General features: G+C 44.2%; 1 protein-coding gene across 2 annotated transcripts in view; it reads right to left on the bottom strand.

Annotated features, from left to right (window-relative positions):
* RHOBTB2 (Rho related BTB domain containing 2) overlaps positions 1-15,047 on the bottom strand; it is a 78,524-nt gene that overhangs the window by 36,267 nt on the left and 27,210 nt on the right. The window contains exon 1 of one of the 2 annotated variants that reach the window (XM_063139127.1): positions 2,174-2,287. The exons of the other annotated variant lie outside the window; for it this stretch is intronic. The gene's annotated coding sequence lies outside the window, so the exon portion shown is untranslated. Of the gene's footprint in view, positions 1-2,173; positions 2,288-15,047 lie in introns of those variants that run through there. 2 annotated transcript variants of the gene reach the window in all.

Below are 15,047 nucleotides of genomic sequence, written 5' to 3'. Positions count from 1 at the left end.
GGTCCTATTTATTTATTTAAAATAGCTTTGGCTTGCTTTTCAGTGCAGAAGGCCTTCCAAGGGCTGCCAGACGGCCAAAGTCTATTTGAAGGACCACCCAATCCCATTCCGGCTGGGTTCACACAACACCCTTTCCCATACTCAATGGTTGAATGTGGGGTGTTATTGAACCATGGGGCATTGTGTTGTCTGAACGCAGCACGTTTTCCGCAGGGTGGCTTCTTAACCATGCAATGTGGTTTGTTAACCACCTTGAACAACCCAGCAACAAACTATGGCTTCTCAAGGTGGCTTATTGGAGAAAAATAAGCCACTCTGCATGGTTAACAACCCAGCCTGTGGAAAATGTGCTGGGTTCAGAAAACACAATAACCAGTGGCAGATCTACAATAACAAGGCGGCAGAGCAGGGGCTTTGAAGTTGCCCATCAACAGCACCTGAACTGTCAGGCACACAGGTCTTCTGCTCACAGTCTTCCCCACTATGGTGAGATGTACTATATGGCTATTTGAATTATAATTATAATTTCTACAACTATGCATATGATTTATGCATTAATGCCTACGTATCATTTACGCATATGCAAATTTTATATAAATTGCAGCCGCCCTTTGGGCTCTTTTCTGGTGATGGCTTTCCTTTTTGGCAATTCACCCTATTGGCCATGGTGGGAACCGAATACGGCACTAAATAGGCCTTGGCTTTGGTCTGATCCAACACACGATGGTGCACTCCTCCCCTTTCATCTCAGAAACCGGATCAGCCACACCGACGTTCTCTGTCCCACAAGGGCAAAGCTTCTTTTGGCCTAGGAGCTCACTGGAAATAACGCCAATGACTATGCTGCACGCAGACGTAGACAACCAGCTTGCCCCGTTTCTGAGCACGGAGGCAGGCAAGCAAACGTGGAGTCTTTTTTTGGTGGCGGGGGGGGGGGGGGGAAGCGGCAGCTGTTGACATGAAACATTTAGAGCCCTGGCTCCCCACTGAACTGTAGCTTCATACAGTATTCATAGTCTCATACAGTATTAAGGGATGCTGGTGCCATATGAAAAAGTGTGGAAAAAAATGTTCTGTTTGGACGTGGTTTTGCTTTTAATAGCCCATCGCCATCATTTCTCTCCAACCTCCTGCTGCTTCCTCCCTCTGTTTCTTCATTGCCAAGGAAAGTTGCATAAAAATAGGATAATATTACCAGTAATACTTCACACTCTTCATTTTCAAGTGCCTCGCAATGCATTAATTTTCACAGTGCATTCATGAGGCAGCTAAGTGTTATCAATGCCCTATATATTCCCCCCACCTTTTTCTACTTTTTACAGTGGAGAAAACTGCAATGCAGGGGTGGGGGAGAAGCATGCGTTTAAACATGTGGCTTGATTTTAAGAAATGTGTTCCGTCTCTGACTCTGTATTCTTCTGAGTCCTTGAGTAGGTTACCTATTTGCATCCATTTCCCCCACTGCCTTTTGTCCAGGTCTTAAAATACAGACAGTAGCTATCAACAGTAGGCATGTTTGGGCACCTGTCCAGGGCCCACACTCCAGTAGAACCTACTAACAAGAACCCCCTTGGAGTTGCTCCTCCCCTTCACGTGCTTGTTCACCTGCCTCTCAGTCTGGTCTAGAAAAAAGTGGTAGTGGTGGCGGTGATTTTGCTATCGCATGATGTTTGCTGCCCCCTGCAGACTGCTGCCCTACACCATCACCTACCATCGCTTAATGCCAAACCCTCCACATGCACAGAGCATCCATGGGGAGCAGAGGATTACCCATGGCTTAGAACAGGGTCAAGTAATATGGTGCACCCTCCAGATGTGGACCTCAATATCTTATCATTGGTCATGCTGGGTATAGACCAAAACATCTGGAGGACACCAGGTCTAAACCTGGTTCAGAGGTTTACATCACCTCTCCCTGCCTCCAAGGTGTTTCCAACAATGCAGGATCCTGTCTTGTGTAAATATCCCAAGGAAGGAACCCGATCCCCAAGTCTCTACAGCTGGAGATTGCTCCATCTCACTCCGCGGCCCTTATGAAGAAAGACATGCCTCCGGTTGTCATGATTCTTAGAAGTCCCATTCCCGCTAACAGAAGAATCGCTGGCACCATCAGAAAAGGGGAAACCCCTGAGAGATAAGCCATGAGATGAGCTGTAATAGCCCCAGATGTTACCTGTACACCAATTCTGCAAGCGATGAAGTTGTTGCCTTTACACGCAAGGAGGTGATGTGTTTTCTCTGGCGTTTCTTGACCTGTCTCACTGCAAGAGAGGAACAGGTACCTGGATCGCTCTCTTCCTTGAAGTGCTAACTGGTGTGAGCTGCCAAGCTCCATTTATAAGTAGTTGTTTTGCCCATGTGATCTAAGCAAATGCCCTGCGGTTGAGTGTGTGTGTGTGTATTCAGCAAACCGAAAGAAAGAAAAAAAGAGCTGGGAACTAGAACCTGTTGAGCCACAATTGTGGCTTTGGCTCAATAGAAAGGAATTTTCCACTAATGGGAATACACTTCTCTGTGGTTACAACCTCTGAGCAGGACATTACAGTCGAGACACGAGGATGGATGAAAAAACATTGAGAAAGAATCTGTTTAGGATATCTTTATATCTGCAGCTTAAGGAAGATGTTAATGCTGGTGCTGAATCCAGCCCAAAATAACACAGGAACACAGGAAGCTGCCTCAAACCATTGGTCCATCTAGCCCAGTATTGTCAACACTGACTGGCAGCAGCTTTCCAGGATTTCAGGCAGGATTCTTTCCTCGGGGATAGAACCTGGGACCTTCTGCATGCAAAGCAGGGGCTTTACCACTGAGCTACAGCCTTTCCCCTCTCATTTGTGCTATTCTGATTGCAGTTGTTACACACGGCATTAGTTCTGGTTTTGTACTGATTTTCCACCTCTCCTCGTTGAGCTATTCTCAGTGGATGCTGCACAGGATGCAGGATTGGATCCAGAATTGAGCTTTCTCAGAATTTCAGCTTTCTTGGTTTTCCTGCACCACAAACTCTATGATTAAGGGGAGGAAATATTACTTATTTATTTATTTATTTATTTAAAATTATTTGTAGGCTGTTATTAAGGTTAGAATCCTCCCAAAATTAGACTCCTTTGTTTTTTAAATCAGTCCCCTCCATTCTTTTAAGAAGTGCCTCATCTATTTTCCCAGGTCTTCTCTAATTTCTTCTTAATCTTAAATAGCTCTCTCCCCCCATTGCTTTTCCTTAACCCTCTTCCTTCCTTGTTTCTGGGTGTCTATTTATTTAGAATGTAAGTCTGTGGGCAGGGTTTTGTTATGGTTAATGTTTACGTGATATAATGTACAAGGCAATGGTGGCCTGATGCAAGAGGATTCCTGCACCTTTAATAGGTGTGTAAAAGATGGAAATCCAGCAGTTATCACCGGCCACGCAAGATGTAGCTGCTGAAATTCCCCATTCTACTCAAGTACTAAAGTATAAGAGCCCTTACCTCTTTTGCATCTGTCCACTCCATATGGGCTGTAGGGTATTTTTAAGTACTTAAGAATTATCATCATCATCATCATCATCATCACAAGGCAGAGAATTCAGCTATTTTTCTTTGAGTAGAATTCTAATATTTCTAGCATGAAATTCACACAGCCCTGGCAATTTTAAACCCACTAGAACAATTTCCCCCAACCTGGTGCCTTCCAGATGTGTTGGCCATCCTGGCTGGGAATTACGGGAGTTTCAGTCCAACATTTGGACAGCACCAGGTTGCGGAAGGCTGCACTAGAAAGTTACAGAACAGCAAAAGGGGCAATCCAGCTGTGATTTAATCTCAGAACTGCTGAAATATCGGGGGAGAACTAATGTGCTGGATCTTCCGTCACTGATTAGAATTTGTTTGTTTAAAACACTGACGCCCTGCTGCTCCAAAGCTCGAGGTAGCTTCCAACAAAGTAAAACAGCAAGTGACAAGTCTAAAACAAGAGTCAGAGGCAGGAGAAGCAACAGCCGCATAGGGCTGCAGTGTGTACATAGGAGCCGCAGGCCAAGGCCTTCTTCCAGGAGAAGTAGTTTTACTTTTGCACTCTCTTTCAAATGCCACAAACACTAAACAATAGCTTCAAGTCTCATGGGGATGGTCGCTCCACAGTGTTGGGGGAATTGAGGCAGACATCCTGCTCCTCTTCGCCTCACGCAATGGAGGAACATGGAGAAAGGACTATCCCTACCCAGTGCCTGTTTACCCTACCCTGTGCCTGTTTGCATTCTCTTCCCCTCCTTATTGTTTTATTATGATTTTATTAGAATGTAAGCCTATGCGGCAGGGTCTTGCTATTTACTGTTTTACTCTGTACAGCGCCATGTACATTGATGGTGCTATATAAATAAATAAATAATAATAATAATAATAATAATAATAATAATAATAATAATAATCCCACTGAACACAAACAATGACTGGGATCATACAGGCACCTTGAATTGGCCTGGAAACTAATCAGTAACCAGTACAACTGCTGCAGGAGATGGGAAGGGTCATAGTTCAATGGTCCAGCACATGGACCCTGTCTGAAGCCCTGGAGAGCTGCTGCCAGTCAGTGTAGGAGGCAATCCTGGGCTAGATGGATCAATGATATATGGCAGCTTTCTAATCTGTATTCCTAATAGGTTAAGTAAGTTCTCTCCTCCTAACCTCTGCAGCATACCTACTTCCAAATTCAGCATTAAAAGTAGACCTGAAGCTCGGAATAAGCGCATGGCATATATTCCCAGCACGAAAGAAAGATGGAACCATCCAGTAAGACCCACACTGATATCCAACCATGTGTTTTGCCCCTAGAGGCTGGGCATGGAACATACACAACACTGCGCTTTTCAACCACATTGCTTTTCAATTAAATAACACGCTAAAATGTAATCATTAGCAGAGATGGGATGGGGGTGAGGAGAGAACATGGCAACTTTCCCAAAGAACCCATGTTTCTACACGGAACGAGAAGAATGCGGAGAGGAGGAAATATGTTACACAAAACATTTCAGTAAATTGTCTCTTCCAAGACTACAAAAGCTGAAAGATTTTATACTTATATTCCCACTCTTTCCCCCTGCTTTTTTTTTTTAAAGAAAATAAAAAAAAGTGGTACAGAAATTATCTGGAATAATTAATACTTACCAAGGAAGTATTTGACGCATCTGTGTTTTTGAATTCTCAAGTCCAAGTCTCCTCTGCAATAATACACCTCCCATCAATTCAACACTTTGCAAAAGCCACAGAATTTCAAATGGACACCCTGCCTGGTTCTAGCACCTGCTATTTTATACTCATGCACATAGGTGTTCAGGATAAGAAAGACTATAATTAAGTCCTGGGAAGGAGTAGGAGGAGTAGGAGGTGGTGGCTGTGGTGGCAAAGGAGAGGTGACAGTGAGTCAATGTGAACTACGAGGTGAGCATCCATTAGGGTTTGGATAAGTGACTGGGAACCTGCATAAGAGATCACAGTGATTCAATGGGAACCAAAAGGCATAGAGTCAGCAAGGGATAGACAGCTAGCCAATGACCAGGTTATGGAACAGGGCAGATGGAACACGGCAAATGCCTTAATGAACGTTTGGTATGTTGCCACTCAGTGAGAAACAATTCCATGGGAAATCTCCATTTAAATGGCTGGGAGCGATCTGTATCAGGCAGCGGAGGTCAACCAGGAAGGTGTTATTTCACCCCATCATGTCAATTGTCATTTGCAGCTCCCAACGTTCAGAGAGCTCTCCTTCTTCCCAAGGTCCATTCCAGTCCTTCGTTTGAGCACATTCTGCTTGCATGCTGCTTTCTGCAGGTGCAGGTGTTACCCAACTCTTTAATTTAGACACTGCTGGGCCTCCGGGGCATCTCTGCACCTGACGCACTCATTGATCTTCACTGACCTTACGACGTGCTTGGGAGGCTGTGATGTGTGTTCAGATCCAGGTGGCAATGCTACAGAGGTTTCGGTTTGGAACTGCAGGCTCACGTATGCCACCAAGAGATGGGAATATCCACAATTTCCCCCATAGCCTGGGTTAGAAAAGCAGGAACAGCGAAGTAGTTTGCATGGGGCGAGGGATCAGAAGCAAAGTTTTTCTCCTTACACGGCAATGCAGTGGTTATAATTAATTCCAGGAAAAGCCAGTCTATGAGCACCAGGCCCTCAGGCTACAGACGGTCTCTGGTATATTACCATGCCCATCACCAGCCGCAACAGCCTACCTGACCTGAGACCCTGGGCCGCCATCCTTATTATTGCACCGACACTTTGGAGAGAGCCTGGCAACTCCTGACTAGTTTCCACAAGTGCCAGCTTTCAGAATCACTGGTATTTATTACATTTCAATCCTGCCCTGTTCAGGACAGCATACATGTTTCTCTTCCCACAACTTCTATCCTCAAACCAACCCTCTGAGGGAGATTAGTCTGGGAGATAGTGCTCAGCAAACTTCGTGTCTGAAGGTTGGATCTGAAACTGGCTCTCCCCAGTCCTAGTCTGATGGAACTTTAACCACATGAAAGGGTCTCCCATGCGACGCCTGCAGGCATCCGCAAAACTTTATTCTATTTTTTTATTTTTTCCATTTTAAAAAAAATATGTACATGTATGTGTATATATCCGTATCAATGAATACATATGAAATGCATACAACTTTCCAGCAGTTATACATAGGCTTCAACAAAAGTAGACCAAATATCGAAATCAGTATCCATATAAAGCTGGCATCTATATGCCACTCGTTCAAATGTTGAAAGCATTAGAAGGCCTTAAATCCAATACATTTTAGGTGGTGAGCATTTATGCTTCCAATGTTGTAGTATCAGTCATTTAGCTATCAAGAAGGCACAGAGAGTTCATTTACCCTGACCATTTGTTAATTTCATGAAGCAGGTAAATAAGTTAAAAGTGTGTGTACATCCACAAATATTAAAGACCATTCCAGTACAAAATTTATCCATATAATAATCTCCTCCCAAAAAGAAGCAACTACTGGACACTGCCAAAACATAGGTTTAAAATAAGCATTAGCTGCATTGCATTGCCAACAAATAGCCCAATTAAACAATCCCTTATTAAAGAGATGTTGCTGTGTCCAATAGACATGAAACAGTTTTGCTGAACAAGACACAGCCTAACATCCACAGACACAAACAATTTCTCCTTTGACTTCATGACTGCCAGTAGCCTTAAGAACATGAGAAGAACTATGCTGGATCAGACCAGTCCATCTTGTCCAGCATTCTGTTCACATTGTTGCCAACTAGCTGCCTGTGGGAAACACATGAGTGCACATGAGTGCAATAGCACTTTCCCAATTGTGTTGCCCAACAACTGGTGTACATAGGCATACTGCCTTTGATACTGGAAGTAGCACATAGCCATCAGTAGCCACTGAGAGCCTTCCTTGTCTTCTTTGTCTTATTGCCTTTTAAAAACCATCCAAATTGGTGGACCCCACCACATCTTGCAGTAGCAAATTCCATCATTTAACTATGCGCTGTGTGAAGAAGTCTTCCCTTTTATCTGTCATGAATCTCCCACAATCTCCCACCCTGGGATTATGACAGAGGAACAAAAACTTTTCCTTATCGATTTTCTCAATCCCAGGCATAATTTTGTACACGTCTACTTACTCACTCTATTTCTAAGCTAAACAATCCCAGATTTTATAACCTTTTCAATGTAGAAATACCAAAGGCAGCCGGAGATCTCTTCCAACCAAGCATAGCTTAATCTAATTAAAAGTCTACATAACATCTCGAGTGTAATACTTTTGCAATCTGCAGGCAAGAGCTAATTTCAGACAACTTGATTCTCAAGGGTGGTTTTAGAACTCCACAGTTTTAACACCACCACTGAGAAATGTGTTGTTTGGCGGGAAAACTCCACCCCACAGTGGAGTGTTTTTGGAAAATACTTCACACTGTGCAGAGGAAAGTTCCTACACAACTATTGTGTTGTGTGGCACGCTCCGTGGAGTTTTCCATTGCGCTGAGTTGACTTTTCCTATTGGCTTTGAAGTTCCCTGGCAAGAGCGGCAAAAGGAGCAAGTACCATTCTAAAAGAGCTGCCAAGATTATTATTATTTTTTTGCAGCAACAGCTGATGGGATACCATTGGGAGGACCAGGGGAGGAGAGAGGGTGGAGGAACTGTCAAACGTCACAATGGGTTTTACTCAACTCCATGGTAGCCCACCGTCACACAACGGTGGAGTTAGAACACGCTGTGTGGGGAGTACCTACTAAAAACTCAACCATTGAGTGGAGTCCCAGCAACATCTCGCCCCGCCCAATCCCTTTTTTTTTAGTGTTGCTGCTTCAGCTGTATATAAATGTAATAAATAATAATAATAACAACAACAACAACAATAACATCTAATAAAAAGCTTTCATGATCACAAAAACTTTCTCATTCCTTTGTGACTTTCCAGTTGGTTCTTGTAAAGCTATTATTCTACTGTTTCTTCTCTTTCAAGAATGGACCATCAGGCCTGCTTGCAATTTTTGCTTGCAGTGTTTTTAGCCCCCATCCTGCTCCTGCTCTCTAGTTCTTTATATTCATACCCTCTCACCTCCAGTTTGCTATGAAACACACTCAGTATTGCATCACTTTCTCCTAAGTGCTAAGGTTGTTTGGAAAGAAAGATTCACAATTAAGCTGGAGTTGAGTGTCCACTTACGATTTGCCAAACATACACACACAAAACCGAAGGAAATGTATCACCAAAAAAAGAGAACAAAAGAGGACAGCAATTTGCATGTATTCGTTTATAGGTATAGGTATAAATTAAAAGCAATTATTACAATTTAAGTAGAAACACAGTGCATCTTATCATAGCACAGAACACTGTGACCAGGGGGCTGCTTCCACGGCGCACAGTCGTGCGCCTAAAAAACGCCAGTCTTCCTCTCCCATGATGGCGCGGGTAATCCTGATGCCAATGGAGGGAACATGGGGTTTCCAGCAACCATCCTGGTACCAGAATTGTCCCCTCCCCTACTGGTGGAAGGTGACCAATCGCCGGTTGCCTTCTACCAGGGACAGGCTCCAGATTGGCCCCAGAGCGACAGCAGAAGAGCCATACTGACCTCATTCCCATTGAAAAAGTCGGGCTACGTCCCCAACTTTTTCAACGTGCAGCTTTGCAGGAAAGCCCCACGTTGTCTGTGAAGCTGCATCTGCGACATATAACTGATGCAGCACAGATCTGCAGCCACTGCAGGGCTTTCCCCACATATAGAAACCCCCAGGTGACCTGTGGGTCTGCCTGTTCATTCCGCTGCCCAGGTGATAACTGTGGAGGAGCAATGGTTTGTGTGATTCCTTATCTTCGATTCAAAATCAAATAGGGCAGCCTTTCAAACAGAGGACGCCTTCCCATACAGGACGGTTCTCTAGCAGCCCGCCAGACAGAGGACCGTCCTCTGTAAAAGAAGACCCATAGCTACCCTAGCTCAGTTACTCAGTTTTCAGAAGTAAAAGAACCCCAGTTCCTTTAAAGCCCCAGGAAACACATTTGTGTGTGTCCCTAGACAGAATTTAGTGACGTCTGTTTGTATATAACATGGTCAAACTGGTGAGCAAATACAATGAGAACACTGTTGCATAATGGTAATGCAGGAGTAGACACAGTTTATTATGTGTGGGCAGTCATGATGTGTCTGACAGTCGACTGAGGTCCCTGCCCATCCTCCCCCAAACCTTTTTTTATTGCACAAACACTTTCTTGCATTCCAGGTGCTTGTGCGGCTTGTGGTTGAGAGCTAAAGGAACACAACATGCCAGAGCATGACTAATACTCCTGGGGAGGATGCAAGAGTCAAAACAGCAGCATATTAAAAATACAGTGGCGGTTGCTCTTAAATGTTCAAGAATGCATTCAAATTTCCCCCAAAGGCTCCTGAGACTTCTTGGAACGTACTTGAGCTTTCTGCACATTTCAAGCGCCACGGGCCATGCTAAAGCTGTGTTTTCAGACTTTTCTCCAGAATCCTCAGGATTAATTACCATGATTTTTAAAAAATGAAGAGACAGACCTTCAATGTTATTATTTTCCTTGAAGAGTCTTGCGATCTTAGGGTCCCCAGCTCCACCGCCCAGGGCAGATCTACACCAAGCAGGATATGACACTTTGAAAACGGGTTGAAAACTGCATGTGGTGTGTGTCCTGGGCCCCAACAGTTGTCACTACTGTTATAGAATTATAGAATCATAGAATCACAGAATAGCAGAGTTGGAAGGGGCCTACAAGGCCATCGAGTCCAACCCCCTGCTCAATGCAGGAATCCACCCTAAAGCATCCCTGACAGATGCTTGTCCAGCTGCCTCTTGAATGCCTGTAGTGTGGGAGAGCCCACAACCTCCCTAGGTAACTGATTCCATTGTCGCACTGCTCTAACAGTCAGGAAGTTTTTCCTGATGTCCAGCTGGAATCTGGCTTCCTTTAACTTGAGTCCATTATTCCGTGTCCTGCACTCTGGGAGGATCGAGAAGAGATCCTGGCCCTCCTCTGTGTGACAACCTTTTAAGTATTTGAAGACTGCTATCATGTCTCCCCTCAATCTTCTCTTCTCCAGGCTAAACATGCCCAGTTCTTTCAGTCTCTCTTCATAGGGCTTTGTTTCTAGACCTCTGATCATCCTGGTTGCCCTCTTCTGAACACGCTCCAGCTTGCCTGCGTCCTTCTTGAATTGTGGAGCCCAGAACTGGACGCAATACTCTAGATGAGGCCTAACCAGGGCCGAATAGAGAGGAACCACTACCTCACGTGATTTGGAAGCTATACTTCTATTAGTGCAGCCCAAAATAGCATTTGCCTTTCTTGCAGCCATTTCGCACTGTTGGCTCATATTCAGCTTGTGATCTACAACAATTCCAAGATCTTTCTCGTTTGTAGTATTGCTGAGCCAAGTATCCCCCATCTTGTAACTGTGCATTTGGTTTCTATTTCCTAAATGTAGAACTTGGCATTTATCCCTATTAAATTTCATCCTGTTGTTTTCAGCCCAGCACTCCAGCCTATCAAGATCACTTTGAAGTTTGTTTCTGTCTTCCAGGGTATTAGCTATCCCACCCAATTTGGTGTCATCTGCAAATTTGATCAGCGTTCCCTGCACCTCCTTGTCCAAATCATTAATAAAAATGTTGAAGAGCACTGGGCCCAGGACTGAGCCCTGCGGCACCCCACTCATTGCCTCTCCCCAGTTTGAGAAGGTTCCATTGATAAGTACTCTTTGAGTCCGATTCTGTAGCCAACTGTGAATCCACCTAATAGGTGTTCCATCTAGCCCACTTTTAGCTAGTTTGTTAATCAGAATGTCATGTGGTACTTTGTCAAAAGCTTTGCTGAAGTCAAGATATATGACGTCCACAGCATTCCCACGGTCCACAAGGGAGGCACGATTTTAAAGCAGTAGTGTAGATCCTGTCCCAGCTGCTAGGAGACATGATTTCTAGAGGATAAGTGGCAGGCGGGAGCAAAGAGCTTAACCCTTTCCTCATCCACTGTTCCCCATCCCCAACTGTTCTCCCTATTGCAGGGGTACCAGATCCGTGTTTGTGTTACAAACACAGGTTTAGAATCTGGGCTTTGGGGAAAGCAGCAGCGGAAAAATGGCAGACAAGCGAAAGGCTAAGCACCTGTCTACCAATCTTCCCAAGAAGATTATGCTCTTCTGATTCAACACCCCTGTCTTATTGAAACAGCAGCTGGGCGTTAAAGATGCACGTGTACTTCCACCCTTGGCTGGCAATCTTGCAAAAAGCATACCACAGTCTTGAGCAGGGCTGGATTAAGATATGCTAAGGCCGTAAGACATATCTGGATTCAGAGGACCCATACCATAAAAATAAAGAGAAAAAAATATGTGACATTATAATAGAAAGGGTAATGAAAGGGTACCACCCAGCATTAGGGAATGCTTGTAGTTAAACAGTGTTAGATAGCATTCTCTGAAGATGAGTATGAAAGCACTAATAAATTAAATTGATATGGTCTTATTCTAAATTGGCCCTAGTTTGCACTCATTGCCTCCATTACTAAATGCTGCATTGCCACACTGTCTCAGTATAAGGCAACTGTGCTGTAAGTCACACCAGACATTCTAACATATTTAGGCCAAAGCAATTTCATCTTAGTTATCTTACCTCTTACTTATCTCCAACATATTTAGAGGCCCCTCGTAATATGAGGTTACTTGACTTGTTCCTAAATCTGATACTGGTCTTGAGGCCTGTTATAGGTCAGTAAGCAGCTACATGAGGGCAGGTGCCTAGGTAGGATTTTTCAGTTAATCCAGATAAAGGAAGGACATGGGTTTTTTTTAAAAAAAAAATATTTATAAGCTATTTTTCCAATGGTGTACACTATTTTTAAAACAACAAACCCGCACTAACATAACAAAAAGAAAATAATAAAAAGCCCCCAAAATGTCTACTGAAAGAACAAGAAACAGTTGCTTAAACCAGCCAGGGACGGGGCTCCTTTTATCTAAAGGGAATTTCAAAGCCCATAAGTTACTGCAATAAAAGCCCTGCTTTCACTGTCATAGTTCTAATCTCTTGCAATGACAGCACAGAAAACAAGAATTTATCAGTGGCAATTCTGGCAGGGGCGCTGTTACACTGAGAGGCAGTTCCTCAGATATGAGGGTCCTTCCCAGGTCAATTGGGCCCAGAAGCACACTGTAAGCCAGTGTAGTCAGTATATTACTGGTTGGATGTGCCTGTTCCTTCCCCATGTCCATCAAGATGGGCAGAAGTATTTTTGCACCAATTGCAGCTTCCGAGTCATCTTCAAGGGCAGCCCCACATAAAGCTCATAAAGCACATAAAGCAGTAGTCAAGCTTGGAGATTACAAAAAGCATAGGTCAGCACAGCACAGAGTCTATGCAATAGATATAAATGGTATTCCTGGTTTGGTTGATAGTTTCAAAAATGTTTTTAGATATATGTTGTCTCTATGTGTGAGATGCCTCTTTGTATTATTTTTATATAATGTATTTTTAATGGTTTTTAATCTTTGTGAACCACCTTGACAGCTTCAGCTATGGGGCAGTACAGAAAAATAATGAATGAATGATTAAAAATAATAATACTCCTAGGCACAGCCACAAGCTGCTTCTCAAAAAGCACTGCCTGTTTCAGGAGTAGCTCTAGGCTTGTAACCTGATTAGATGGAGATCCCATCATTTAATTTATTCCAGATCAATTGATCCATTTCAGGATTCAAGAATTCCCAACCACCACCATCTGTTACTTGGCTGTATTTACCCTTATCTACTCAACCACTGCCTCCAAACTTTAGTTGAGCACAGAGGTGGCAGCACAGATAATGATACAGAGAGCTGGGTGTTGTCAGTGTATTGAAGGTGCCCAGCCCCAAAGCTCTGGCTTATCTTGGTGAGAAGCATCAGTCCCCATGAGGACAAGCTAGCATCTATAATGATAACCCTCTGCATATGAACAGACAGAAAGGAACAGAAGTCAGCCTTGACACACCAGCTGGATGTTCCAATCTGCTCAAGATAATGATACAGTCCACAGTATCAACAACCACAGAGAAGCCCAAGCAAGATCAACAGGAAAATACATCCCCTGCTATCTCAAGACAGTGGGCTCCATCACACATGGGAAAACACGCTCCCTACCGTTGCTTCTCCGTTCCTGTTTTCGTTGCTCAGTTACTTCCTGTTTCAAAACAGGAAGTAAACAACAAGCACAAGGCTCATTGAGTCCACTGTTCTAATGGCGCTGCTTCTCCTGCACACAGCAGGTGAGAGCAGCAACTTCTGGGTTTAAAATTATATCGGACTTTCTTGAGAGTTTTTCTTGTGGTGCAAGGAAGGCCAGAAGGGGCGGGAGGCGTGCGGGAGGCAGACGATGTCATGTGAGGGACCTGCAAAAAATCCGTGAGTGCCCAGTGACGAGTGTGCAATAAAATGCTCATCGGATGGAACCCAGTATTTTCCACCAGCATATCCAAGTTTTCTCTGTCCCCTTCCCAGCTTGCAAGCCAGATTGAGGACAGGAGGGTACTACTGCATTCATCTCCTATTTGTGAGTTTCCCACAGACAGCTGCTGGTTGGCCACTGTGTGAACAAAGTGCTGGACTTCAGAAGCCTTTGGTCTCATACAGCATGGCTCTTCTTACGTTAAGAGATTTCCACTTAACTGGTTTTGGAATACCTGTACCTGCTCAGTCATCACAAGCTCTGCAGCTGCCTCTTCAAAAGTTGAGATTGGATACTGGGCTAAATCTGGCTTGGCCCTACCTATTTAATGCATTTTTAAGAAGTGGTAAAATCTCCACCTCTTTTAATACAGGAGGAATTCTATTCTGAGAGAGAGAGAGAGAGAGAGAGAGAGAGAGAGAGAGAGAGAGAGAGAGAGAGAGAAGCTTCATTACCCTGAGCAGCCACCCATCAAGCTCCTCTAGGTTGGTTTTTACTAGCCATGAAAGGCAAGGATCCTAATTACACATTGTGGCTCTCATACTGCCAAGCACCCCATCAGCAGCCTTGAAGGAATCAAGGTGAAACTGATCCAAGTGATTACGACAAGCAGTGGATTCTGATGGCCCCAGTATGAACTCTGCACAAGCAATGGCATCCAAGCTGGACTGTATCACGGCAGCTTTGTTAGTCAAGGATCCTAACAAATTTTCACCATCGGCAACTGAAAGATCTACCCTATTGCCAGTTGTCTTCTAGGCTCAATTCAAGGTATTGGTTTTAATTTTTATGCTCTAAGCATGCAATCCTATGGACTGTGCCTTTGCTACTTGGAAGCCCCTGAACTCAGAGGCTTCTGAGCTTCCTATGCCCAGTTAGGTTGAAGTCAGCAAGGTGAGAGGAGCGGTAGAGGCGATCATGGCCTCCCCATCTTCTGATCTTTGATGTTTTTGCTAGAAAGGATTTCAGCCCATCTAGCAAGAGTGTTTTGGAGGAGGAGGGAAGGAAGGAAGCTGTAGGTGGCTCAGGATAAATCACATCCTGGCCTCTCTGGTCTCCTCCTCTCTCTGCCCAATGGAATGCCACCATTTCCCC

Source organism: Elgaria multicarinata, chromosome 12, assembly GCF_023053635.1.
Source record: "Elgaria multicarinata webbii isolate HBS135686 ecotype San Diego chromosome 12, rElgMul1.1.pri, whole genome shotgun sequence".
Taxonomy (NCBI): Eukaryota; Metazoa; Chordata; class Lepidosauria; order Squamata; family Anguidae; genus Elgaria; species Elgaria multicarinata.
Note: the sequence above shows the minus strand (reverse complement) of the source record. Positions and strands in the feature narration are given on the sequence as shown.